This window comes from Triturus cristatus, chromosome 4_1, assembly GCF_964204655.1.
Source record: "Triturus cristatus chromosome 4_1, aTriCri1.1, whole genome shotgun sequence".
Lineage (NCBI taxonomy): Eukaryota > Metazoa > Chordata > Amphibia > Caudata > Salamandridae > Triturus > Triturus cristatus.
The window spans coordinates 939445090-939472499 of record NC_140585.1 but is presented as its reverse complement, the minus strand read 5'-3'; the positions used below and the strand labels follow the sequence as shown (position 1 = coordinate 939472499).

General features: G+C 44.2%; 1 long non-coding RNA gene across 2 annotated transcripts; it reads left to right on the top strand.

Moving 5' to 3' along the window:
• Positions 1-1361: 1361 nt before the first annotated feature.
• LOC146855874 (uncharacterized) lies at positions 1362-27410 on the top strand. Of its 2 annotated transcripts, none has more exons than XR_014980881.1 (3): positions 1362-1592; positions 6748-6834; positions 26840-27410. It is a non-coding gene; the product is annotated as an uncharacterized LOC146855874 (long non-coding RNA). The 2 variants fall into 2 exon arrangements; XR_014980880.1 differs by having other exon boundaries at positions 6748-6838.

Sequence of the window (27410 nt, the reverse complement as noted above, 5' to 3'; positions counted from 1 at the left end):
CATCAAGCCAAAATCCAGTCGGTAAAATACCGATTCCTTATTAGCTCCCGGTATTAAGTAAAAAATACCCAATCCCAATGCATCAACCCAAAAGCAGAAATCGGTATTTAAGGAATCCTTAAATAGCGATTCTTTAAATAGGGATTCCTTAAATACCGATTCCTTAAATAGCTCTTGCATTTAAGGAATCCCAAAGTGAGATTCCTTAAATGCAATGCATCAAAGTTAAAAAATTAGCGATTTCGCTAATAAGGGGAGCAAATTACCATGAAGATGAACTGCATGGTAATTTGCAAAAACTTTGAAAAATGCACTTTTGTGCATTTTTCAAAGTGTCATGTTGCGCACACACATGCCCTTAGAGCATGTGTGTGTGCAACATATGTGCACATATCATTTTCAGGGGTGCAACAGGGTGTCCTTTTGACACCCTGGCACCCTTGAAAGTGCTCCAGCTATTAGCGATTCGGTAATACCGAATCGCTAATACAGAATGGCTTTACATTCATTCCTATGGGCCTCCAAGCCCATAGGAATGAATGGGTAGGTATTCCTTATTACCGATTCGGTATTACCGATTCGGTAATAAGGATTGTTAAGGAATCGCTATTTGAATAGCGATTCCTACATGCATAGCCTTTTGCTATTCCTTATTAGCGATTCCTTATTTTTCGCTAATAAGGAATCGCAAATGCTAATGTTGATGCATATGCCCCATAGTCGTTTACAGTGTCAATAGGTCTCACTCATACAAATGCAAGACCTATTGCATTTCCAATGCTTGTTTAAACGGCCTCAGGATTTACAGTAAATGGGTTATTTCCCGCATGCCTGAAGGGAGAACATACCTGAAACAGGATGATGTAATTAGTTGCAGCAGGAAAAGAAGATCATAATTTACTGCCTTCTTAAAGGAAGCGACCTTCAGTATGCTGTTTTGGACCCATTATTGCACCATTGTATTCTATTTCAACATGTTAAAGTACTTTTGGAGGCAGATTGGCAAATCACTTTTGATTCCGATACAGGTAATGGTTAGTTTGAAATGGCGTCTTTATCTTAAAAGTACCTGATTGTTTGAGACACAGTGTTGGGTGTATAGAAGGAAAAGACCTGCAGGCTTTTTAATGTCTCGCCAGGCAGCGCATGTGCCAGCTGCATGCACTGTCTCTTCAAGACATGCTGTATCTAGAACATGGGCTTGAAGCACCAACCATGTTTTCTATTGGCTCCTTTTAATTCCCTTTGTAAATGGTTGCTTCTGATTGGTGAATATGGTTAACTCGTCCCGCCTTTTGCTGTTTAGACCCTCCCAGCAGACTGCCCCTGTTACAAGTTCTTCCTTTTTTTTAAATGTGTGTTTGTTTGTGGCACTGTTTTCTTTTTTGTTTGCCTGTAGAGATCTCTCTCGCCTCGGCAGCAGAAAGCACGATTAGGCGGTTGCGGGGGAGAGTGGAGCAGTTTTGCCAGCAAAAACCGTGTAATCCAATGCGTGAATCTGACTTGCTTTAACAGGAGGAGAACATTCTGCAGCACCGTAAAAGACACGTCACTGATGTTATCTGCCACATGTGAAGAGTGCTCCATCACTGGTAAGATGGGATAGCTCTCTGCTCCATCTTGGACCCCATGGATGTTCTGGTCCAACTTTTTTTAGCTCTATTAAACCCACATTTTCCCATGCAATGTATCTACATGTCTGAAACAGTTATGGACAACACCCTGTTTTACATGCTGAACAATCAATCAATTCATGTTACCACTGGCTCCTCCCACGCAGCTGCCAGGTATCCTTGTGCCATGTGTGGCACGCTTGCGCAGCCATTCCCGGGTTTAAGCCAGAAATGCTGTGCTTCCTGGGACATGTAGTTTTGCTTTCAAATTTGGAGGTATGGGCATATAGTTCCAAGGATGCAGAGTGCCTGGGTATGCTAAGTTCCAGAACTGTCTGAAAGAGACTCGTGTGACAGGAGGCCACATGCAGCTCTGTTTTTATTTCTTGCCATTAGTATATCGCGGTTTGCAAATATAACAGTGCCCAGAAGTGCCTCAGGCCACGTTTATAATCCATAGAGACTCCATTATCTATGTGTTTAGTGCAGCCTCAGTCTTTGTGCTCGATCCAACCTTAATCCGGTTTTAGTAAATGGCTTTTTTTGTTTTTATTCTCACGCTGTATTCACTGTTGATGCGCCCATGTTCACCTCCAGGGGAAAGCTCTTCCTTGCTTCAGTGAGGGGCTGTTCTTAAACGACAGTTTCCAAAGTGTCACCCCCTTTCTGCGTTTCATGACCGCTGGTTGTTGGAATTGTTCCTAAACCTTCTCACCCGGAAAGATCTCCCTATAGGGGGTCTTGTGAGGTATTTTGTTTAGTCTCTGCAATGCAGGATTTTTGTCCCAAGAAATGTTAGCTGTGTTGCCCCCACTTCAACATTCATTATCGGGAGAAAGCCAAAGCCGCCCCCTTCCTTTCGAGCACCGCCCACCCCCACCCTCCTTTCATTATTTAGCTTTGTTTGAACTTGTGATGGGGCGGGGGCTGTGCATGGGGCTGGAAGCTTTATTGCAGCTACCTAGGTCTGTAGGGTGTCTCAAGAAACTTTGGGCTCAACAGCAATGCCCAGCTAGCTGCCCATGCCCGCTTCTTTTATGCCATCTTGCCTGACGGCTTTCACCACTGTAGATCATCTTTGTCGAAAAGTAGTATTAGCATGCTTTGGTATAAAACATTTCTAGTGCAGCACAGTATACACGCTTTTAGGGGATCTGTAGTGTGCACTAACATAAGCTATGACCTACGTGCTCGCAGATCCCAAAACAAAAAGGGCTTTAGTCTCCGCTGCTTATTAGAGCAGCACTAATCCAACGGCAAACAAGGTGCATGGGATGTGAATGCAAGTGAGTGTGGTGTTAAGAGTAATGCGGACAAATGTTTATCTTTGTTAACCAGGTTTGAGTCTCGTAGCGGTCCACTATCCTATTATTCCTGCTACTGCAACTTTCAGTTGAGTGTTTCTATAGGTCCTGCATGCTGTTGAATTGCACTTTAAATGCTCTTTGCAGAGGAATGCATTTTATGCTAAGCAGTATGTAACTTAATATACATGGAAATGCACAATTCTCACCAGAACTAGAATAGCTGAAGTCAGTAAATAAAACTCTCTGATTAAACATTGTGCTGATGTAAGCTTTTTTCTTAGTCTGCAGAAGTCATCAGGGAAAGTGCTTATCTGTGCAAGAAGGTCATCAGAGCACATGTATGTGCGCCTTCTGTAAAATTACTTTCATTGATCATGTTACGAAATAGCAGTGTTAAATGCTTTCAAACAAAATGTTTGCCATTTACAGCGCCAATACCTCTAACTTTCACAAATGCAAGACCGATTGCATTGCAAATGTTGTTTTTTTAAGTCTCCAGTCTGTTGGTGTCTAGGTTGGGGTGTGCCGAGAGCAATCAGAGATGGTGAGCTCGACTGAAATATAAGCATGCATGCGTTTGAAATGATAGAACCGGATTTTAAGATGATGTCGGCCAGCAGGAGAGTCAATGGAGACAGGAGAGTAACACAGGTCTGCTCAGCGCCTGAAGTGTGGGGTTGGCAGGGTACCTCTTCCAGAAGTGGCCCCTCACCCTTCCAGTCTTGTCTGCAGAATGCTTGTAGTTACATTAAAATACTCTAGAAACAGCACAGGAGTTCCCAAGCAGAAATGTACAAACTTGGAACATTGTTGATTGAATGGTTCAATTTAAGAGGGGGCCTGCACAAAGGTGGCTCTCACTGTCACAGAGAGAGCAAGAGACACATGAAGAATGGATGTAACTAACACCCTGCAGGTCCTGACGTGGAGGGTGAGAGAGGGTGGGCACTCACTGTACACTGGGGCTTAGGTTGCAAAGCACATTTTAAAATGATGCACAACTTCAGCTGCTTAGTCTAGCATGCTCAAGGCTGGATGGTTCTCTTTACAGCTGCCTGTAAGCTGTCGTGGGCAGGTGCATAACACAGGGCCTTGCAACCAATGGGGCACCCCAACCTTTCAGTGGCCTCCCAACCTTCAAATCAGACCAAAACCAAACAATTTCTGTGAAATATGAGTGACTCAGGGACCCCATCATTTTGTGTTATACCACTGAATAGAGTTCCATAAGGATAGGGGTGGTGTGATTATATTTTGTCCAGCCCTGGATGAGATGTGTTGCAGCATGTAGTATGTCCCTAAGGTGTGCCAGTATGGAGGCCTGGAGGTATTGGAGGAGGGCATCACCACCATCCATATCTGCGAGTACGAGGGCTTGAATAGCAGTTCTGAGGTCACTTTCTGGAAGAAACTGCTTCCGCTTGTTTAAAACAGGGAATTTGTAATAGGCTGCGTTTTTTTTTAACAATGTGTCCTTGAGGGTGAGGCTGCTGTCCAAGGTGAATCCAAGCGACCTGGCATTCCTGAAACAATGGGGTTTGACGCTATCGAGTTTCATGCAATATAAAAAGAATTCTGTCCTAGTGGGGCTGAGCTTCACGTAGGTGTGGGGCATCTAGGTTAGGATCAGATGCAAGCAGTGTTTGATGTGTTGGGTGTCTGCAGAAGATGAGACTTTGATTTTCAGTTAGAAGGGGGCATGTAAGCCAATAAGTAGGCTTGGTGTTGTCGATGTGCTGTCAGATCGTCAGCATTTGTTCACTGAAAAAGTGGTTGATGATGGCACTGTACTTGTTTGTGGAGTCTGGCATAGAATGGTCAGGCGGGGGTTGAGGCAGTGCTTTGAGCATCTTGAAGAGTTTTCTGCTTCCATTTGTGGCGTCACTGATTCATCATTCTATTCACTTGAGCTGTCATTAGGAGTGGCCTGGGAGGGGATTGAGGCTTAGCGCCCGGTGAACATGGCAGTAAAGTCGTGAGGCTCCCAGACCGGGCTGGTGGAAGCTCGCTTTTCGGAGCAGCTTAGTGCGTCGCTGTTCGGAGAAATACCTCTATGAACAATCGCTCGCAAAGATGTGAGCCTTCCCGCCGACTCTCCACATCAAGATACTGCCGAAATTCAAGGTAATCTCTAGAACACGGGGCCGAGTTTTCACGGCCGCCATTTTGTTTATTTTGATTGCAACGCGATTGCTGGCTTTTCCTCACATGTGGAGGGAGCAGACTTCGCCCAAAATGTTTCAATTCACCTGAAAAGCATCAATCTTCAATACTTCCTCCAGTAAGTTGGGGTAGCGCTGCAACCCAGTTTCACCTCACCTTTCCGCAAGTTGTGAGGAGATGAGGTTGTGGCCGCCATCTTAGAAATTACGCGTCTATTAAGACGAGCATGTACACAACTACAAGCAATCTCTCCGCACCATTAATTTCTTTTTGTGCGCTTCGTACAATGTTTTAAGGAGGCATATTTACTATTATATTTTAGCATTCGCACCTCGTAGTAGGTGTCATACCCTGATTTAGTGAGTGGGGATAATCCGAGGAGTATACCAGTACTTTGGCAATAATAGCTGAAGCGGCTCTTGATGCACTAAGTCTCCAGTTTCCTCGCAGCCTGCAATTTTGCCCAGCGGTGTATTGCTTCCTGAGCAATACTTTGAGACCTTCCATCTCAGGCATCCTACACGTTGATGGGTAGGACGAAAGGATCTCTTTCAGCCACATCAAAGCCAAAACGTGTTTTTCTCAAAAACTCAACGATTTTTTCAGAAGTTTCCAAACTGGAACGTTCAGGTCTCCTTGAAATTGACAGAGGTAACACTATTATGGATTCCAAGCAAGCACAGCCAGGAAAGTCAAACATGAAACGCCTGAAAAAGGACCCCCTTCGCCACCTAAGCCAGCTTCTCCAGTTTCAATGGAACTGTTACTTCAGGAGATAAGAGCTCTTCGACCCTTTGTTGAGGAAACTAACTCTAAATTGCAAATCCTCTCTGATAATTGGTCGCAACTTGATACCAGACTCACAACTGTAGAACAGAATTTCTCCTCCTTTAGTGACACCATCAAAACTGTCACTCTACTGCATTCTCAAGTTTCTACGCTCCAGAAGCAGGTCGAAGACCTTGAAAATCGTAACAGAAGAAATAATTTGCGTATTTATGGTCTGGCAGAAGGGGATGAAGGTACGGACGCCATCGCTTTCTTCAGTTCCTTCCTTCCCAAGATTCTACATTTATCAGAGAATACCACATTGAACATTCAACGGGCTCACAGATTAGGTTGTGTCTCTAGCAATACCTCATCTTCACAGAGGCCAAGAGGAGTCATCCTTTACTTTCTAGAGTACACGGACTTACTGAAAGTGCTGGCAGCTTCTAAAGCTATTCAACGGATCTCTTGGTCTGGATCCACATTATTCTTTGAACAGGATTACTCTAAAGCTACAGCAGCCAGACGCAAGGCATTCCTCGACATGAGATCAGATCTTCGCTCCATGGGGGCTAGATATGGTCTTTTCCACCCATGCCTATTTAAAGTCACCTATTTGATCCGATACGTTTGCAAAGTTTCATCAATTCACATAAAACGGATCATATGGAATTTTCAAGACCTTCTTCCTCAGGTATTGCTTGACTTTTTCTAACTTTATTTATAGGTCGTCATTTTCCCTTTGATTGAAAATTTATTGTGGTTCCATATCTTCATTAGACTTAAAGTCTATGTCACTTTTGAATTCCTTGTTTTTGCTGTTTGATCTCGTTATTCTCATGCTCACCTTTTGGATTACGAACTAATGCAAGTTATTTTATCCTTTGTCTCCACAGTTATGTTCTCGTCACGCCGCGTCTTTCACTTGACGTCTCGTCTGTTCCATGTGGCTCTACCTACCCCCACTTCCATGTTCCCTTTATGTAGGTATGTTTCAGTTTTGTCTTTTATTTTTTGTTTTGCCTTGCTTTTCTTTACTCTCTTACATGATGGTGTCTTGCATTTTCATCTTTTCTTCCTTTTGTATACGTATAATTCTGCTTGTCATTTTTATTACAAATGTTCCTCTCTCTATTCTTTCAATATCCTTCTTCTATGTTCTTTTTCTTTGTACCGTTGTATCTAACGCTTGTTACTGGCCTTGGCTTTCCATGATTATCTGCTCATTTGGTGTCTTCAATCTTCTTCTCTTCTCTCATATGCTTGGCCCCCTTTTCATATCTACCATCGCATTTCCTAATTTTAATCTCTTTCCATTTTGATGCTTCCTATTCACCATATTTTTCTATTCTTTTTTTGTTATGCTTTTCTCACCACTTTGGCTCCAATTTCACTTTCGGCTTTGGCTACCTGACCTATTTATTTTTCTTTACCTCGACACTGTATCACTCATTAATTTCTTTCCTCTCTCATACTGCATTCTATATTGCTGCTACAATGAATTGGGCTTTTGTTTCTTATTTTTAGTTCACTTCGTTTCTAATAACTCATGTCATTAAAATGTATTTACATGGAACGTTAGGGGATTGAATTCTCCCATTAAAAGGCAAAGAGTTCTTACCCACTTAGCCAAGTTAGATGCTGATATTGTATTCTTGCAAGAAACTCACCTCTCTGACGTTGAATCATTAAAGTTAAAAAGAGTTTGGGTGGGAGAGGTCTTCTCCTCTCCTGGTGATGGTAAACGTAATGGAGTAATGGTTCTTTGCCATAAATCCCTTTTGTTCTCTCCAGTATCCCAAGAATCAGATGCTGCTGGCAGATGGCTAAATATTAAGTTATCCCTGAAGGGTGTTCCAGTCTCTCTTCTAAATGTCTAAGCCCCTACATGTGGTGAACCCTCTTTTTGGCCCACATTGGCCAAGCAAATTACTCACTGCATAGATGATAATTTCGTTTTGGCTGGCGACTGTAATCAGACTTTTGATCCGTTTATTGATAGAATCTCTAAAGTCTCCTTTGTTCCTAATAAACCCCATAAGTCTTTTGTTCACACTATCACTCAGCACAAACTCCTGGATGCTTGGCATCTTTGTAATCCGACCACTAGAGAATATACTTTTTACTCCCCATCCCATCATACTCAATCAAGAATTGATTACATTTTTGTCTCCCATAATATCTCGCAAACTCTTACAAATGCAGAGATTGGTCCCATTTTATTGTCAGATCATGCCCCTTTCTCAATTGGCCTTGACATTTTACCTAAAGTTACAGGTCCTAGAAGGTGGCGGTTCAATAATGCCCTTCTCCTTGATCCAAAGTTTACTGCTTCCTTCACTACCTTCTTCGAGGAATTTTTCGAGATAAACCAAACTCAATATATGCCATTCTCCACTTTATGAGATGCATTCAAAGCCTCAGCGAGAGATTTCATAATTGGCTTGGCTGCAATGAAACAAAAAATTGCCCGTAAACTTACCAAAGGTCTCATTCAGGACATTAAGAGACTGGAGCACTCGTATTACACCTCACATTCAAAGGATTGTTTAACAGCTTTTATTGATGCCAAAATGCAATTTAACAAAAAGTCAACGGAGGATGCCTCATTATATCTGTTACAGGCTAGTGCAACATTTTATGGGGGTAAAAACAAAGCTGGGAAAATATTGGCCAATTATTTAAAAGTTAGACATAACAAACTGAACAGTGAATCTATTTATGACGCACAATCAGACTTAAAATGTAAGGATACTGACATTTTAAATGAGTTTTCTCTCTTTTACAAATCTTTATACACTTCCGAAACACAACCCACTAACCATTCTTTAACACTCTTTTTCTCTAATATCCAAAAACCTCAACATGCTCTTCCAGATTTATCCTCCCTCGAGTCAGATTTAACGCAGCAAGAAGTATTAAAAGCTCTTCAACATCTTAAACAAGACAAAGCACCGGGACCGGACGGTTTTACTGTTGAATTCTATCTTCACTTTTACAAACTTGTAATGCCCAAATTGTATTCCCTAATAATTTCATTTAGCAAATCAGGAGGCTCCTCGAGTTCCTTCTCAGAAGAACACATTTGTCTCATCCCCAAAGAAGGCAAAGACTCTAAATATTGCAAAGATTATAGGCCTATCTCCTTGGTAAATATTGATTATAAAATCTTCTCTAAAGCATTAGCTACACGATTGAACTCCTACCTGCCAGATCTGCTCGGAAAAGAACAATCTGGATTCGTCAAGGGTCATTTTATAACTAACAACACACGACTTCTTTTTAACGTTTTATCTAAATCCTCCCATTTAAAACAATCCTTCACAGCGAAAGCACTGGATGCCGAAAAGGTGTTTGATAGAGTCGAGTGGACTTATTTGTTTTATACTCTCAAGTGGTTTGGCTTCGGCCCTAAATTCTCATCTTTAATTACTCTTCTTTATTCCAATCCTCGTGCGGCTGTTTGTGCTAATGGTTTAATTTCCCCTTTCTTTGACTTAGGAAGAGGTGTGCGCCAAGGATGCCCTCTCTCCCCCTTCCTTTTTAATTTGGCTTTGGAACCTTTTCTTTCTAAGTTACGTCAAAACCCACATATACATGGTTTTCCGACATCAAATTCCCACATTAAACTTTCAGCCTACGCTGATGATATTTTGCTTTCTATGTCAGGACCAAGTGACTCAATCCCTGCTTTTTTGGCAGAAGTACAAACATACGCTAATATTTCTGGTTACAAATTGAATAATGATAAATGTGAGATCTTGCCCTTAACTACATATACTTTTAAATCAGACTTTATTCCTTCCAATTTCACGTGGAGCCCCAACCACATTAAATATCTAGGTTTGCATGTTACTTCTTCGATCTCGAACACAGTATCATTATGCATGAATAAATGCACACAAAAGATTTCAGATTTAACCACCAAATGGCATCCGCACTATTTATCTTGGTGGGGCCGTTTGGACACCATAAAGATGATGCTGTCACCCATAATTCTATATACTATATCTAATATCCCGGCCCCCAGTCCCACAAAAAGTTTTAAGAAGATAAATTCTATCCTCTCTTCCTTTCTCTGGAATAATAAGAAAGCCTGAATGTCTCTACTTAAATTAATTTGCCCCAAAACAGAAGGTGAAGTTAATTTTCCCGACTTTCCGGCGTATCAAAAAGCTTTCTTATTACGTCAGGCCTCTTGTTGGTTGTGTGATCCCACAGAAGACTGCCACATATGGACTACAATTGAGCATCTCTTTTTATCTCCCTTTTCCTTTGACAAATACCTTTCCTTTTCACGTAAACCACAGGCCTTGTCTACCCCCATAATCAAATTAACCTCTAAACTTTTGGTATCCATACTTCCCTCTACTCACAGTACTATAGACTCCTTCCTGAACTCAACAATTTGGCACAACAAGAACCTGCTCATTCGAAATAAACCATTCTATTGGAAGACTTGGCATCAGAAGGGATTTATATGGATCCATCAGCTACTCTCACAATCAGATTTCATACCTTTCTCCTCACTTTGTCAAGCATTCAATTTGCCTGCCTCATTCATTCATAAATACAATCTACTTAAGAAAGCTGTGATGGATACATATACCCATATATCTATTACACATACCCCTTCCACCACTCCGGATCCTTCATCACAACTTTACACTTTGCTAACAACAACACCGAAAGCTTCTACCTTACACAGTTACTTACAAAGCAAGGATACTGTCAGGCAGAAATCTTAAATAGAAGAAGCATGGGAACGAGATTTTGGGTTGTCGTGGCCGGTGCCTTTATGGAACACTTTGTGGATTAGGATATGAAAATCATCCAGAGCTGCTAATACAATGCAAACATTGTTTTTTGTTTATAACAGACTTTTATTAACACCGAATGCTTTAAGTAAAAGATTTACGAATATACCAAACGTTTGCTGGACATGTTCCTTTCCAACTTGAAGAACTAGGATTTTAATCCCAGCGGCGCAGGGGACACGCCCTAAGTCTTCGGGTTCACCTGTCTTAGAGTACAGAGACACGGGATTCGTCTGGTGACATCAAAGATCATATTTATTAGCTGCAGCCAGTAACAGATATCCTAGAAGTACAACACGGTGTATGTTCTCAGGAGACTGCTCAACATAATAGAGCGGAGCATCGTCTTTTATGCCAAAAACCACATTCCTGGCTAGCATCAATTACTCACAAACTTGACCAATCAGAGGATGATATTTACAGAGGCATCACATAACGACAAACCCACTTTCAGTTATCCAACCCACCGCAAATGACAAGGCATATATCCAGCATTCTTGCTCGAACAGGCCGGATGGGCCCATCATAAAAGACCTCAACCCAAATCAATAATTAGGCAATAAGGCCATAAAAGTAAGGAGCAGAAACAGATGAGGAGAAAGATAGAGGGGTGTGTGCGTGTGCCATAGAATCAATAATGTCCTGCTCTTTGATCTCTATCTGACCAGCTGCTTAACAAGGTACTGGCTCAACAAGTTTAGCCTCGGGCAACAGGGTCAGTTGACTCAGGTCAAACTGAAGTCAACACGAGCTCACCTAAGGTGTATGCGTCCCTAGAGGCTCGCTTGGCCACAGTCATCCTGTAGTCGTTAGACTATGTGAGGGCAACCACAAAATGGCGGTTATAAACAAAATGGAACCCACGGGTGCAGACTAGATCGTTAAATACACAGTTAATCCATCGGTTTAGCATGACGAAAAGGCTTACACGTACCGCACTTGTCAGTCGCGGTTCGCTGATACCAAAATCATCACGATACGACAGCCTTCATTAAATGGGTTCAGAATTCACGGAACCACAGACCCTCCTTTTGCCCTTACATAGGCAATAACCTAAACTCACGTCAATCTGAATCCAGGTCTATGTTCATCAGATCATTGAGATGTTGCTGTAGCATCATCCTGGTACTTAGTAACTCTCTCTGGACAGGTCTCCTCGAGCACGAGGTAGCAAAAAGGCCACATATTATGGGAGCACACTGTACACAAAGACAGAACAGGAAGAGGGTAGCTAATACCATCCCAATGACCATCAGGATCTTCCATCCCCAAGTGGATAACAATCCCCAGAACCATCCCATAAACGACCAATCTCCTTCGTCCACATGTATGGACTCGGAGATCTTATGTAACTTGGAGATGGCTTGGAAAACTGTCGGAGCATTATCTGGGATGAAAACACAACAGCTCGATTGGATCAATTTACAGACCCCCCCTCTATCTGCAAGTATGACATCTAACGCGACTCTGTTCTGAAGAGTCATAAGGCGATCCGACTGGAGCTCAGCAGTCAAGTTACTAAGGGCGCCGGCAGTTTCGACTATGGTGGACTCAACCACTCTCGTCAATTGCCGTATGTTCCTGCTGTTAACCATAGGTCCCCAAAATGGCAGAAAACCGTTCACGGAATCTCTCAATTCTCGTCCTGCGGTATCTTCCTTACTGAAGACACCTCTAACGACTCTCGTTTTGTGGTAATCTGCCGCAGCTGTAAATGTAGGAGGCAACAAGAACGAGACAAAACATGTGCCCGAGAAATCAGGGGGCAACCATGTATATGCTCTGTCATGGCAAATGAAGTAGGTACCCTTAGCTGCTAAAAACGATGGGGAAGTCTGGGACGCAAAAACATATGTCTCAGTGCAAACACTCTTCCCTAGCTGAGCTCTAGGATTCTTGCCATTTCCTTGCAGACAGTAATGACCCCGATGGGGTACTATCCAGATCGGGGAGGATCTCTTCGCTCGCTGGTTCCCACTCAGACTAACTCCATATCCAGTGACGTTCCAACCAATATACGCTAGTGTCTCATCTCTCGGGATAGCCTCATAAGAGCTCATTCCTCTAATCATGTCGACTATTCCCTTGACCAGAGCACTATTCTTCGGGCTATCTTTCAGAGAACGTAGGGGGTTAACTTCACGGGCATAAATGAACATTGTTCTGTATGCCCACACAGAACCATTGTAGCTAAATGGCAGGACCAGGTAAGGAATACCTTTCTCGGCAGTATGGGGCATGAGGCCACACACCCAACAATTAGTTGTGTTTACTACTAGCTGGTGTTGGTGTAGAAGCTGAACAAAGGAATTATTATGAATTCCATTCTCCTAATGGACTCATATTCAGGCAGAGGGTGAAAAGAATGCGAAGAAACAGTAGGAGGAGGCATAGGTTGTGTAGTGGGCATGAATGTCGCTTGAAAAGAGAACGTCACATATCCAATTAAAAACATTATTAAACTTAACAGTATAAACAGACATAATATTAAAAAACGTTTTATACTCATTATTATACACATTTTGCTCTTGAAGCTCATTCTTTCAGTAGGTCTCTCCATCTCGAAAAACGCCATCCTCTAATCGTGCTGCTCGCGGCAGATGGGTGTTCTGTGCTAAGGAATGCGCCTGTCGGTCCAGGGAACGCCCTGAGACCAACCAGAACCGTCAACCTAACGTCTTCGGCTTGCACTCCAAGGACTTGGCACCGCGACCCTACAGCTGAACCCGGATGGTGGTTCGAAAAACAAAAATCAAAAAATAGTTTCTCGGAGGGGAGCCAACCAAAAGAATAGCAAAGAAGGGACTCAGTTTGTTATTCCTCCCACGACTCTTGGTCGCAAGTTATAGCGCTCTTTACCAGGCAATGTCTGTTCTCGGAAGAGTAACTCAGGTTCAAAAGTGTTCAAATGATTTGATGGAGGTACAACTTCTTGGAGAAGTTCGTCGCTCTCTGGCTCAATGTTTGTTCCAATCAAACGGGCATCGCTAAAAGGCAGAAAACGAGGCACGGTCTCAGTCTCAGACTCAGGAAGTCCTCTTTGGACCCACCGGTTGTACGGCAGAGGCAAAGGGACCCTCTTACAATGTACGCCGTGAATCCAGTTCTTTTTACCGTGCACTCGTACCGCAGAACGGGTGGACAATAACACCAGATACGGTCCTATCCAGCGGGGCTGCTCGTTCCGGGTTCGCTGGAAGTTCTTCACGAGCACCCACGCTCCAGGTTCAAGGGTGTGCCCTGGATCTTCAGAAACCTGTGGCAAAGTATCATGAACCTGTTGATGCAGAACACGCAATTTAGCCATCAATTCGTACAGGTAGTCAAGCAATACAGGGTGTTCTATCTCACTAAATTTTGTCGGCCGCGGCACTCCCCAAATATTTGCCGGGCGACCGAACACAACCTCATAAGGACTCAGACCCATTCGCGAATGCACAGTCATTCTTGTGGACAGAAGGGCAAAAGGCAAAGCATCAGGCCATTGTAGACCAGAGCTCGCTTGAATTTTGGCCAATTTCAATTTTAACGTGCCATTGTAGCACTCAACTAGACCAGCTGACTGGGGATGATTGGCAGCGTGGAACTTCTGCCGGATACCCAACCCATCACACACTCTCTTCATCACTTGACCCACAAATTCACTCCCATTGTCACTCCAGACCACTCTCGGCAAACCAAACCTGGGGAAAAATTCCTTAATAAGGGCTTTAGCTGTGGACAAGGCAGTGTTGTCCTTCAGAGGGTAGGCTTCCACCCATCTAGAAAAAGAGCAAACAACCACTAAGACATACTTCAGGTTGTTGCACCTCTCCATGTGGATGAAATCTAGCTGCAAAGCCTCAAACGGATACGTGGGGGGAGTAAAATGACCAGCTGGAGTTGGAGTTCCCTTACCAGGATTGTACATCAAACAAACCATACAGTTCTTGACCAAATTCTCTGCACACTTAGGAATGCCAGCATTTTGCCATACTGGGGCCAATGATTTACAAATCCCTTTCACACTAATGTGAGCCATCCCATGTGCCATGGTAACCACTGGAAGTACATACGCGTCAGGCAACAACCATCGCTGATGCTCTGACAACTCAACCCAACAACCATTCGAATCCAATTTACCCTTGCTTTCTCTCCATTCATTCAACTCTTTCTCTGTAGCTTCAGCTTGGATGGATTTCACACTCTCAATTGTATCTTCACACATACTCCTATCTGGAATCCATCTCGCTGGACCCGCAACATACATTCGACTCATCACATCCCTCGCAGTTTCTTTCGCGACTTCATCTGCAAACGCATTACCACGACCAACATCGTCCGTGACTTTCTTATGCGCACTGCACTTCACGATCGCAACTTGCAACGGCAAAGTAAGAGATTCAAGAAGTTCATTCACCAATCGACCATGTTGGATCTTGGTCCCATGCGAAGTCAGAAACCCACGTTCTCTCCACAATCGTCCAAAGCTAAAAGCAACACTGAACGCATACTGGCTGTCAGTGTACACAGTCACTCTTTTCCCTTTCGACAACACACACGCTCTTGTCAATGCAATCAATTCTGCCACTTGTGCGGAGTTGTGTGGGATACGAGCAGCTTCAACAATCGCATGCAAAGTCGTAACTGCATATGCCGCAGTCGTATCACCGTTCGGAAGTTTAAAACACGAACCATCAACCCATAATGTACCATCACATTCTGCAAGGGGAGTGTCCCTAAGGTCTATCCTCCCTTTCGTTTCTTCCTCAGTCCTGAGGAAACAATCATGCTGTTCTGTATCATTTGTCTCAGTTGAAATCGGCAACAACGTGGCTGGATTCAACGTGTTGCATCTTTTTATATGTACATGACTTGCTAACAAGGTCAATTCGTAACCTGACAACCGAGCACTAGTTAAGTGCTGTGTCTTGGTACGGTTCAACAAGGTATCCACTGCATGTGGAACATCACAGTCAGTGTATTGTTCATCACCAAACCAGCAGACTGTCGGATTGAAACAGCTGCTGCCGCTGTAGCTCTCAAGCAACTCGGCAACGCTCTAGCTACCGGATCTAAAGTCGACGAAAAATAAGCACATGGACGTTGCCTATCGCCAAACTGTTGAGTCAAAACTGACAATGCACATCCCTCTCTCTCGTGGACATACAATGTGAAATGTTTACTGTAATCGGGGGTACCCAACACAGGAGCTGAACACAGGGCGTCACGCAATTCTGAAAAACTCTTCTGACATTCGTCAGTCAAGGGAATGAGACTCGGGGTATCCTTAACAGTAAGAGCTATCAAAGGTTTTGCAAGCAAGGAAAAATTAGCGATCCACTGTCTACAGTACGATGTAATACCTAGAAATGCATGCACTTCTCTCTGTGTCGTAGGCACACTCATTTTCGCAATCGCTTGGATTCTCTCTGGGGTCAATCTTCTTCCCTCCTTCGATAAGAGGTGACCTAAGTAGGTAACTTCTTGTCGGCAATACTGCAACTTCGACAGAGAAACTTTATGATGGAATTCAGACAAGTGACGTAACAACGACAGAGTAGCCTCTCTACAAGTCTCTTCATTTTCAGCAGTGACTAAAAGATCGTCAACATACTGAATAAGGGCAGCGCCATTGGGTAAAACCAACGAATCAAGTTGCGTCTTTAAAGCTTGACTATAGATCGATGGACTCTCACAATAGCCTTGAGGAGCGCGTTTAAACCTGAAGCTTCGGCCTCCTAAAGAGAAGCCAAAAATATCTCTACTCTCTGCGGCAATCGGGATGCTGAAGAAAGCATTCTTCAAATCAATCACCGAAAACCACGTGGCTGTAGCCGGAATCAAAGTCAGTAGAGCGGTGATATCAGGCACAACAGGGAATTGTGGAACAACGATCTTATTCAACTCGCGAAGATCGATCACAAACCTATATACAGGAGGCTGAGAAAAATCAGTTCGTTTCAGAACCGGCAAAACCAGACTATTGCACACATTACCTCTCGTTTCCTCAATCACACCTTTCTCAATCAGATCAGAGATGATCGCCAAAAGTGCTTTTTCACCATCACTTGAGATACGATACTGTGGAATGCGTGGCAATCTAGCATTCGCCTTCAATGTCACAACATATGGTGGAATCTCCAAAAGACCCACATCATTAGGACCAGTAGCCCAAAGAGAATCAGGAAGAGAAGACAATTCAGCTGGAAGTCGGTCTTTAGACAAATACATCGGAGAGATCACTCTCTTTCCCAATGTAAGCTGTACTCCTGAAGGAGAACAATAAAGCGTCGCATACAATCTCTTCAACAAGTCCAAGCCCAACAAGTTCTCACCACAACCTGTCGTCAGAATGAGGGGTGCTTCGAAGTCACAAGGTCCAACAGAAAGAGACAAAGGACTAGAAATCGGATTGCTAACCGGGGCGCCAGAAAAACCTACTGAAACATTCGTTAAGCCAGACAAAGGTGCGCCAGGGAGTTTGGTGTGCATGATAGAACTTTTCGCAGCACCAGTATCCAACAGAAAAGGTTCAGACACCCCTGATGCAATCACTTTAACATAAGGTCCACTCTGATCCACTGGAACTGAAACAACTCCCTTTCTTTGTCTGTGGCTGTCCTAGCAATCATTACCTTCCATACTCTCTCCTTCAACGTAATAATCGTCCGCATAATACTGAACCGTCCTACCAGACGCACCATTCTGTTGATCAAAACAATTCATCGAATTCTGCGGAGGCAAGGAACGCGCAATCTGAGACACACCACGTCCTCGACCTCGCGGAGCTTGTTGAACACCTCGACCTCTCATAACAGAAACACCATTCGTGCGCTGTATTAATCTCGGGCAATTATTCTTGAAGTGACCTTCTTCTTGGCAATATGCACACTGATTGGGGCCTACAGGGAAACGCGGTTGAGAAGACTCAACCATTTGCGAGCTTCTCTGATAGTGTTGTGGTTGCTGATAATCACGCTGGGTATTGCGGGGCGGGTATGCTTGCTGCAGAAGAACCTTAGTCTTCAATTCCTTAGTCTTTTTGTCCGCTTTCTCTATCTCATCCTTATTTCTATTCTCATAGTACTGGGCAGTAGCCAATATCTGCGCTGATGAAGAAACAGCCCAAGCACTTTCAGAATCCTTCAACCTATTGCACAACTCGGGAAGCAAATTATGCACAAACTTGTCAACGAACAACCTCTGACCACCTTCTGTACTCATGTCTTGACCACTGTGGTCTACAAATGTCTCTTCAAATCTAGTGAAAAAGTCGGACACAGTTTCGTCTTTCTTCTGCTTGCAGGCAGACAATTTGTCCCAATTCACACGTGTAGCAGGCATCAAAGTCTTCATATAATCAATAATTCTACCAGGGAGATCAGCAATCACATTTTCGGGTTTAGCACCACCTATTTGTCTCTCATCTGTAGTTCTAAGATTATTCCATGTATCACCTAATTCCTGCACATGATCCGTATGATGGATCTTACTCCATATAGGCTGTGGAACAACATTCCCAAATAACATATCTATATCAGCCAAATTCATAATACAGGAACTCGCAGTTTGAGATAGCTCCTTATAAAACCCCACAGGATTTTTACGTGGATCAGGCAGAGTCTACTTTAGAGCTAGTACTTCGGCACGCTTCCATGGAACATGTACCCAAACGCGCTGGAAATGTGCCAGAAAAGGTGGATTAGCATTCGCATCACCAGGTCTCCAAACGGGAGGAACCTCACGCATCGGTTATTGACGTGCCTTTCTCCTAACTGAAGAATCAGGCTCAAATAATGACTTAGAAGGAAAATCGCTCCTAAATGACAACAATGTCACGACTGCTCTTTCTACATCGAGACCCACTATAGTTCCTTTTGCGAACTCGGACTGCACATAGAACAACTCAGGTGGAGCCCACCCTACCTCACTATCTTCCCACTGTTCACGGAGGAAAGAACACATCACATCAAATACATATCTTTGGGTCGGTGCTTCCCATTGATGAAAAACATTCGTAACACTCTCCAGATCATAGTGTGAAGGATAGTTAACCCATTTACGTGCCAAGTGATCCAGCACTGTCCGTTCATCAGGACCAGGCAATTGACTACGCAATTGCTTACGCTCTACAACAGGAGACATACCTAATGAACCCATTAGAGGAGAAAAAAAACTAGCAACCGCATCAGTCATTCTCCGTCGGGCAGAAGGAGAAGGTGACAAAAGAACAGAGGACAAAGCAGAATGAGAAGGAACCGAAGTCGGAATAGTGACTGAAGGGACAGACAACACAGGTATAGAGATAGTAGACGAAGGAGGTAGCAAAGACGGCGGCCCTTGAGAAGGCTGCGCCGAAGCAATAGTAGTAGCCAGCAAAGGGAGAGCTGGCTGTTGAGGAACCGCTGGAGGTAAAACAACCGGAGGTTGCACAACTACAAGTTGCGGAGGTGCGGTAGCACTCTGAGCATAAGGGGGTGGCGAACTTAATAGATGCGACATTAAAGGATCTTTCACAAGATCTTCCTTTTCTTCTTGCCGTTGAGGTGGCAAAACTGGATAACATTTGTCTACCGCTAATTTACATTGCCTAAGCATCTGTTCGCTTTCCTGCTCTTCCTCATTATCCCTAAACTGTATCGCAGCCTGCACCATCGACATACCTTGTGCACGTTTAGTTCGTTTCGCTAACTTAATTTCCTTTTGTTTAGATTCCTTTCGCCAAATGCGGAAGGAGTCGAACATTGCCGGCCGAGCTTTCTTTTTGAAGAGTCGGACTTCTAAATTATCTAAAATTTCTGTGTCGTAGCTACCATATTGGGGCCACTTTAGGACACCATCTTTCCTAGCATACCTAATCCATACCTCATTATACGTGATGGGGCCCACGCCGTGTTTCAAATAGAGCTCATAGTTCGGAGTTCCGATCGGAGGCACCAGACACGAGTCCTCCAATCGGGAATCCTTTTTACAACCATAACAAAATATCTTTCCAAGTCTGCTAAGACCAGGCATCTTCGCTCACTAGTCTAGCTTCAAACTTCAAGGGAATATCAGAAACGATAGCCTCGTGAATACACGAGTCCCTCGGCTTTGGGGCCTGCAGGTACCAAATCAAAGCGATCCCGAAGGATACCAAATCAAAACGATCCCGAAGGATACCAAATCAAAACGATCCCGAAGGATACCAAAACAAACTGGGAGACGCTCCACTCATGCTTAACTGAAATATCGATGACGTCGCCAGAAGACCCGTCTATCGTCTCGCTTTACAAATCATCAAAGGGCTCCATGACAGGGCGACAGTCAGGGCAGCAGTCCCTCGTAGCCGTCGGAATGCGGGGAACTTCGCAGCAAAGACTTTCGGACCACGACGACATACAGGGGTCGATGAAGTGGTAGGCCTCCCTCCAGAATTTTCACACGAAGCTCCTCACGATCTTCAGGCTTGGACCGGTACCGCTGAAGTCGCCCCGAGTTGGGCGCCAACTGAAGAACTAGGATTTTAATCCCAGCGGCGCAGGGGACACGCCCTCAGTCTTCGGGTTCACCTGTCTTAGAGTACAGAGTCACGGGATTCTTCTGGTGACATCAAAGATCATATTTATTAGCTGCAGCCAGTAACAGAGATCCTAGAAGTACAACACGGTGTATGTTCTCAGGAGACTGCCCAACATAATAGAGCGGAGCGTCGTCTTTTATGCCAAAAACCACATTCCTGGCTAGCATCAATTACTCACAAACTTGACCAATCAGAGGATGATATTTACAGAGGCATCACATAACGACAAACCCACTTTCAGTTATCCAACCCACCGCAAATGACAAGGCATAAATCCAGCATTCTTGCTCGAACAGGCCGGACGGGCCCATCATAAAAGACCTCAACCCAAATCAATAATTAGGCCATAAGGCCATAAAAGTAAGGAGCAGAAACAGATGAGGAGAAAGATAGAGGGGTGTGTGCGTGTGCCATAGAATCAATAATGTCCTGCTCTTTGATCTCTATCTGACCAGCTGCTTAACAAGGTATTGGCTCAACGAGTTTAGCCTCGGGCAACAGGGTCAGTTGACTCAGGTCAAACTGAAGTCAACACGAGCTCACCTAAGGTGTATGCGTCCCTAGAGGCTCGCTTGGCCACAGTCATCCTGTAGTCATTAGCCTATGTGAGGGCAACCACAAAATGGCGGTTATAAACAAAATGGAACCCACGGGTGCAGACTAGATCGTTAAATACACAGTGAATCCATCGGTTTAGCATGACGAAAATGCTTACGCGTACCGCACTTGTCAGTCGCGGTTCGCTGATACCAAAATCATCACGATACGACAACCTTCATTAAATGGGTTCAGAATTCACGGAACCACGAACTGCTGATAGTTTCATATGCTTTTTTCTTGCCCAATTGTAAACAATTTTTGGAAACAAGTATGGTCTCACATTAACCTGATCTTTGGAACCAAACTTTCCTTTTCCTTTACTCATATTTTCTTAGAAAGTATCTCCTTTTGCTGGGAGAATGAACTGAGGCAATCACAGGAGCTACAATCTTAGTAGCATGGAGACATTATGTTTGGTGTTCACATTAGGGTACCAATGGGAAAGGAGGAAAAATTGCTGAATGTTGTTTAGTAGTATTCTTATGAAAACAACTTCCTAGATTTCCTCTTACCTCTACACTTTAGTATTGTCAAGATCACACCCTAAGTATCCAACTATGTGCAGTCTGTGGTGTGAAAATATAATTATAGAGATAAGATGTTGGAGAATAGTATACTGCTTTACAACATCAGTGGCTGAACCTTACTCAGTGTAAGGAAACATCAAAGGTTATAATGAGAGGGTACAAGTCCATTTGACATGCAGGAGAGGTTACAATTTGCCTTTTCATCTTTGCGTGCATGAAAAACTTTAGCCAAATGATAAAGAAAAAGTTCATTATTACACACTCAATGATGAAAAAAATGTTTTACATCATTATAATGACAGTCTTTGAACCCTGCACTAAAGTCTAATATGTAATGCTCTATTAAAGTGCCATTGATCACAACCAGAGCGGTATTGTCAAGTTCATTTGCTTATTCAGTAATAATATTCTTAACAGTAATTGGGAAAGGCAGGAGGTCTGGCTCTAATGGACCAAGAAATGTAAGCACACATATTCTTAAATGCCGTTTGCGCACATTCTATTGGCAAATGTTGTTTTTCACATTAAAATTTGCCCAACCGACTAGGCTAATGCTGGAAAAAAGCAGCAATGACTATTGCTTTCTGTGTCAAATGTATGTTGGAGAAAAACCACAGAATGAGGCACACAGCATAGTTGAGTTTATTTTTAAGATGCTGAATAGTCTCTCATGAAGTTTAATAGAAGCACTTCCTGGAAGGCAAAATGATACCTTGCCAGCTGATAGCATGAAGTGAGAGAGAAATACTCTACTGGGTGAAGCCAAGCCAAAGCCAATTCGATGCATATTTTAAAGAACTGGTAACTGTAGGGAGATGGCTCTTTATGTGATATAACAAAAATCTGATATACCGGGTAAAGAGTCCAGAGTTTCCTCATAAGTGGGCAGGGCTTGTTATGTAATCCCAAAGTGCTCTGTTAGGGGCAGTGTGGTCAAGCAGCCTTAGGCTTAACACTGAGGAGTGCAAGACATTTGCAAATATACACAATGATCACTAAATGATAAATTGTAAAAAATAACAAACATTGAACTCTCACTGGATACCCCCATCTCCTCACCCGTTACCAATCCCACCCTCTCCCCCTTTGGGGCACCTCTGCACAATTTTATTGACACGTGCTGTGTTTTGAACATGTAAACATATGTTCGACATGATTAAATGTGTTTAACATGCAAAGTATTGTTTGTAATTATTTTTACAAGCGATGTTGAAATCCATGTTATAGTTTGCTTCCACTCAGACCACTCCCTTGTACCATACTTTACCCAGGTCCTAGTGACGTCTCTGGGTCATACCCATTGTTTTGTAACTCAGCAACCATCTTAAGCTGAACCCCAAAAAAACGGAACTCCTCCTCATTCAAACAAAAGTAAAGTCCTATCCCATACACAACTGGATTGACAACTTAACTGCACTGAACTGCAAACATTCCATCTCCAACTCTGTCAAATCTCTAGGGATTACACTCAACAAAAACCTGAGTGTTTACATATTATTATCATGTAAGCCCATTATTTTTATTATTTTCCTGTATATTGGTACACATGCATCAAGCTAAGAAATAGCGAGTCCTTATTTGCGAATTTTAAGGAATCGCAAATAAGGAATCGCTATCTCCTATGCATGACGCAGATACCGAAAAAACACAGAATCGGTAAAAATCGCTTAACGCGTCAGCGAAAATACCCCAAAAATCGCTAATCGCTGTAAACACACATATTGCGATCTCGCAAATAGCGAGATCGCTATTAGCGAGCTCGCAATTAGCGAAATCGCTAATTGCCAGTTCGCATTTTTACCGAGTCGCATTGGGAACAGCCTGATGACATCACAACAAGGAAGTAACTCTTCCCATGGTGCAGTCTGTGTCCATAGGAAGCCAGAGCAGGAAGCTGAGTGCCTGTGGAGAGCTGTGGAGAGGAATACTTGGCATCCAGACCACTGCAAACACAGGAAATGGCCAACACATCAGCAGAGGAGGGGGCAGGTGCCAGGAAACGAAAAAAAAAGTTCAGTGAGAGGGAACTGGAGTACCTCATTGAAGAGGTTGTGAAGAGCCATGACAAGCTCTTTGGGAAGCTCTCCCTTAAAGTCCCAGAGGCTGAGAAAAGACGCCTCTGTAACTAGATCAAGTCAAGGGTCAATGCTGTGGGTGTGACACACCGCAGCATTGATGATTTAAAGAAACGCTGGTATGATCTGCGGAGCCGTGCCAAGAAGTGAATTGCCCAGAGGCTGAAGGAGGCAAAGAGCACCGGAGGAGGACCCTCGACAGTCCCGGACAACACAGCCCTGGAGGACCTGGTGGAAGGCACAATCCTGCCAGAAGCTGCTGTGGGGGTGACGCAGATGGATACATCCAGCGCAGCCTGCAGTACAGAAGGTAAGAGGCACTATAATATACCCATCAATGTAAATTAAAATAGCGCCCATACAGTAATAAGAAGGCAAGCAGCTGTAACCAACCCCAGTCCACAGTCCATATACAGTTACTAATGCATCCTGGGGGTTGTAGTCCCCTGAACCAATTAGTGAGTCACATAGCACTTTGTGTGACCATTGTGCCCAATATGCATTACAGACAGCGAATACAGAGAGTGAGAACGTAAGAGCAGACATAATCACCATGTAGCAAAACATTATCAAATGAAATTTTAAACCTGCACTGTTTCACACCACAGGTGCTGAGGAAGGAGACAGTGATGGGAGCGAATGCAGGGAGAGCACCCAGTCCACCGCAGAGCCTGCCGTTGCCAGACCAGTCACACCTCCCAGCACATCCCAGGCACCCACACGACGCAGGGCTACAGTCCCTCCCATTCAGCCAATGGAGTGCCTTCCTGAACCTGAAAGGGCAACTGCAGAAGGCCAGCCTCGTGTCAGGTCCACCACCACCACACTGCAGACACCCATCCCGACAATGCGAAGACGCAGGGCAAGGGGCCACACAACTGCACAGGAGGCATCGACTCCAAATGTCTGGGGAGCCGTTGAGCTGTAGATGACAAGGGTGCAGCGCCTTCAGGCACACCACATGGGTGCCATCAGCCTGCAAATGGCCAAATTGAACAGAAACCTCTCCACCATGGCAGATTGCATGAGTGGCCTCACTCAAGCAGTTGTGGAGGGCAACAGGGACACCAACGCCACATTGCATGAGCTCGTGCGTGTGATGCAGGAGGGACAGAACACCGAGCGGAGGAGGCAGCGGCAATTCATGGGGCGCCTGGCTGGATTTACATGCTCCAACCACAAGTTGTGCAACGCCACTGCACTGCTGTCACGTCGGTCGGTGGCAATGCAGATTGACATGGGGCATTGTTGTGGGGACGTGGCCAGGGCCCTTGGCCAAGTTACCACAGCTGTAGTGCAGGTGGCCTCAGCAATGCCACTGGAGATGAGGGGAGTGAGGGGGCATCCAGCGTGAGCAGCATGTCTGCGCCAGTCAGCACCGGCAGAAGGTGTAGTGCACGCCGTTCTACACCTACAATTCCACCAATGGGTGGGGATGGCGCTGCAGGAGATAGACGCCTCGGTGTGCATGGGAGGAAGCGCTGAGCACTCACATCCCTGCGGACAATTGGCCATGGTGGCGTAACCATGGTCTGGACATACAGAGGGTCTGCTAATGGAGTCCCAAACCTTATTCCTAATAGTGCCTCGGTACATGACTTGAATGTATCCTTAGGCTATGTGTATGTTTAGACACACAAGAGTCCATGTGCAAGTGCAAATAAAAACTTTGCATTTGAAGAATAATCGTTTCTGTCTCATGATTACGTACCTTTGAAGTGATGTTGGGTGATGTGGGAATGTATCAACTGCCCCTCCGCAGAGCTTGCGGGATGCGGGTGTGGTGGCTGTACAGGGGGCTGATTGTCCACAGTGCCGTGGCCATCTATGGGTATGCGTATCGTGGGAGCTACGATGGGCTACATTGCACATGCTGCCACTATCCGAAAGCAGGTCACCGGCTGGTCCTGCATCGCACCACCAGGTCTGTGCAGGATGTGGAGGCGACTCTTGACCTATCCAAATGTCCTTTCAATCACATTACCTGTCCTGGTGTGTGCTGCGTTGTACCACTGCTCCTGTTGGGCGCCTGGGTTCAACTATGGAGTCATGATATAGTTCCTCACCGCGCATGTAATGTCACCTACAGGGTAGTGTGGAATGTGTATGTGTCAGGTTTGCATTGCCATTACAGAATGATTTAGTGTGCATGAGTATATTGTCTGACCTAGCAGGTGTCCCTCGCCATATCCCCCCTGAGCAGGCGTGTGTGTATGCCAATGTATCGGAAGATGTATGGATCATTGATGCTCCCAGGATATTGCGCTGCGATGTCCGACATGATGTCCTTCACATTGCACATTGGTTGGACGTTGATGGAGTGATAACAATTCCGGTTACGGAAGCTCTACTCATTGACTGATGGTGGACATATGGGTCGTGTGTGCAATCTAGGCATTCATATCACATTGGGGAACAGTGCAATTCAATATGAATGGAGTCTGGGTGGGTTCAATTCCATTTGGGTTTTGGGGAGGCTGATGTGGTCTTGGGTCTGAGTCATCATGGCAGCCAGGAAGGTTCTCTAGACACGTGAGTGGGAGCTTAGTGATACCCCTCCCGCTAATGTCACTACCCCCTGGACACCTCCTGATGCAAGTAGGTGCAGGCAACATGACACCTGGAAATGGGAACGGTTGGCATAGGTCCTACGTGTTTTGCGCTGCATTGGTGCTTCCAATTCGGCTATGTGGTTGAGTTGTATGGCAGCGTTGATCATGTACTACTCATATATGTCCTCATCGGTGTGTCACATCTGAGTGATGCGCAGGCAGAGTGCCCTCTCCTGGAATCTCCTTCTGCCCTGGCCTGCTGCATGGGTCCTCATCCTCCTCTCAAACAAGTAGTGTGCCGCCTTTGTGTGCGTCCTCTATGGACTCATTGGTTAATTGCAATGGCCCTCCCCAGCTCCATCATTTGTATTGCAGTTAAATGGCAGAAAATAATTTTTACCACCTGCTCTTGATTCTCATTAATCTGCACTTGCTAAAATGCGAATTTTGAGGAAATCGCTATTAGCGATTTTTGATGCATCCATTTGCGATTATTTTCTGCGATTCCTTTTTTGCTCCTGCTATTCAGGTTTGCGCTAATTCCAATTCGCTATATCTGGATTCCCGGTATTTGCGAATCGGTATTTTAGTGAATGTTGGTTATTTGGTTGATGCATGGGGATTCGCTTGAATGCGCTCGCAATAAGCTAATCGCTAATTTTGCGAGCACATTTTGGCTTGATGCATGTGCCAGATTGTCTATTAATGCTGCTTTAGACATAATTTAAAGAACTCTGATACCCTGGGTCAAAATTGCGCTAGTTAAAAGTTAAAGAAATGTGTATGATTTTTTTCTGCATACATAACACACTTAATTATGCCTAAGTAACAATACAGAAAATCATTTGAATGTTTGTTTTTTCCACTTTTCAGGTGGCCAATGGTATGGTTTGCAGTCATGGATTATGACCCCACATCAAAATCCCTAGACAGATGGCAAGAAAAAGTACAACTCCGCTCTAAGTAACAATATACCAAATCATTGAATGTTTGTTTTTTCCACTTTTCAGGTGGTCAAGGGTATGGTTTGCAGTCATGGACTATGACTCCATATCAAATTCCCCAGACAGATGGCAAGAAAAAGTACAACTCCGCTCTGAGCAAAAGCAGGAATGTTGTTGAGAGAATGTTTGGGGTTCTAAATTCCTTTTCCGTTGCCTAGGCAAATCAGGTGGAAGACTACTGTACTTGCCTTCTATGGTTTATAAGATCATTTTAGTCTGTGCAATATTGCACAACATCTGTCTGAAGATAATCTGCCATGGAACTATGAGTGTGAAATCCCACCTGAACATGAAGAGGATGATGAACGGCAAGCAGATATTGAGCACACAGTGGCAGGTCATGTGAGACAGCATCAAATAGTGGCAATTTGTTTCTTAATTAAATGAAAATGATGGTAATAATGACATACAATATGTAAACTTATCATCCAATAAATCAT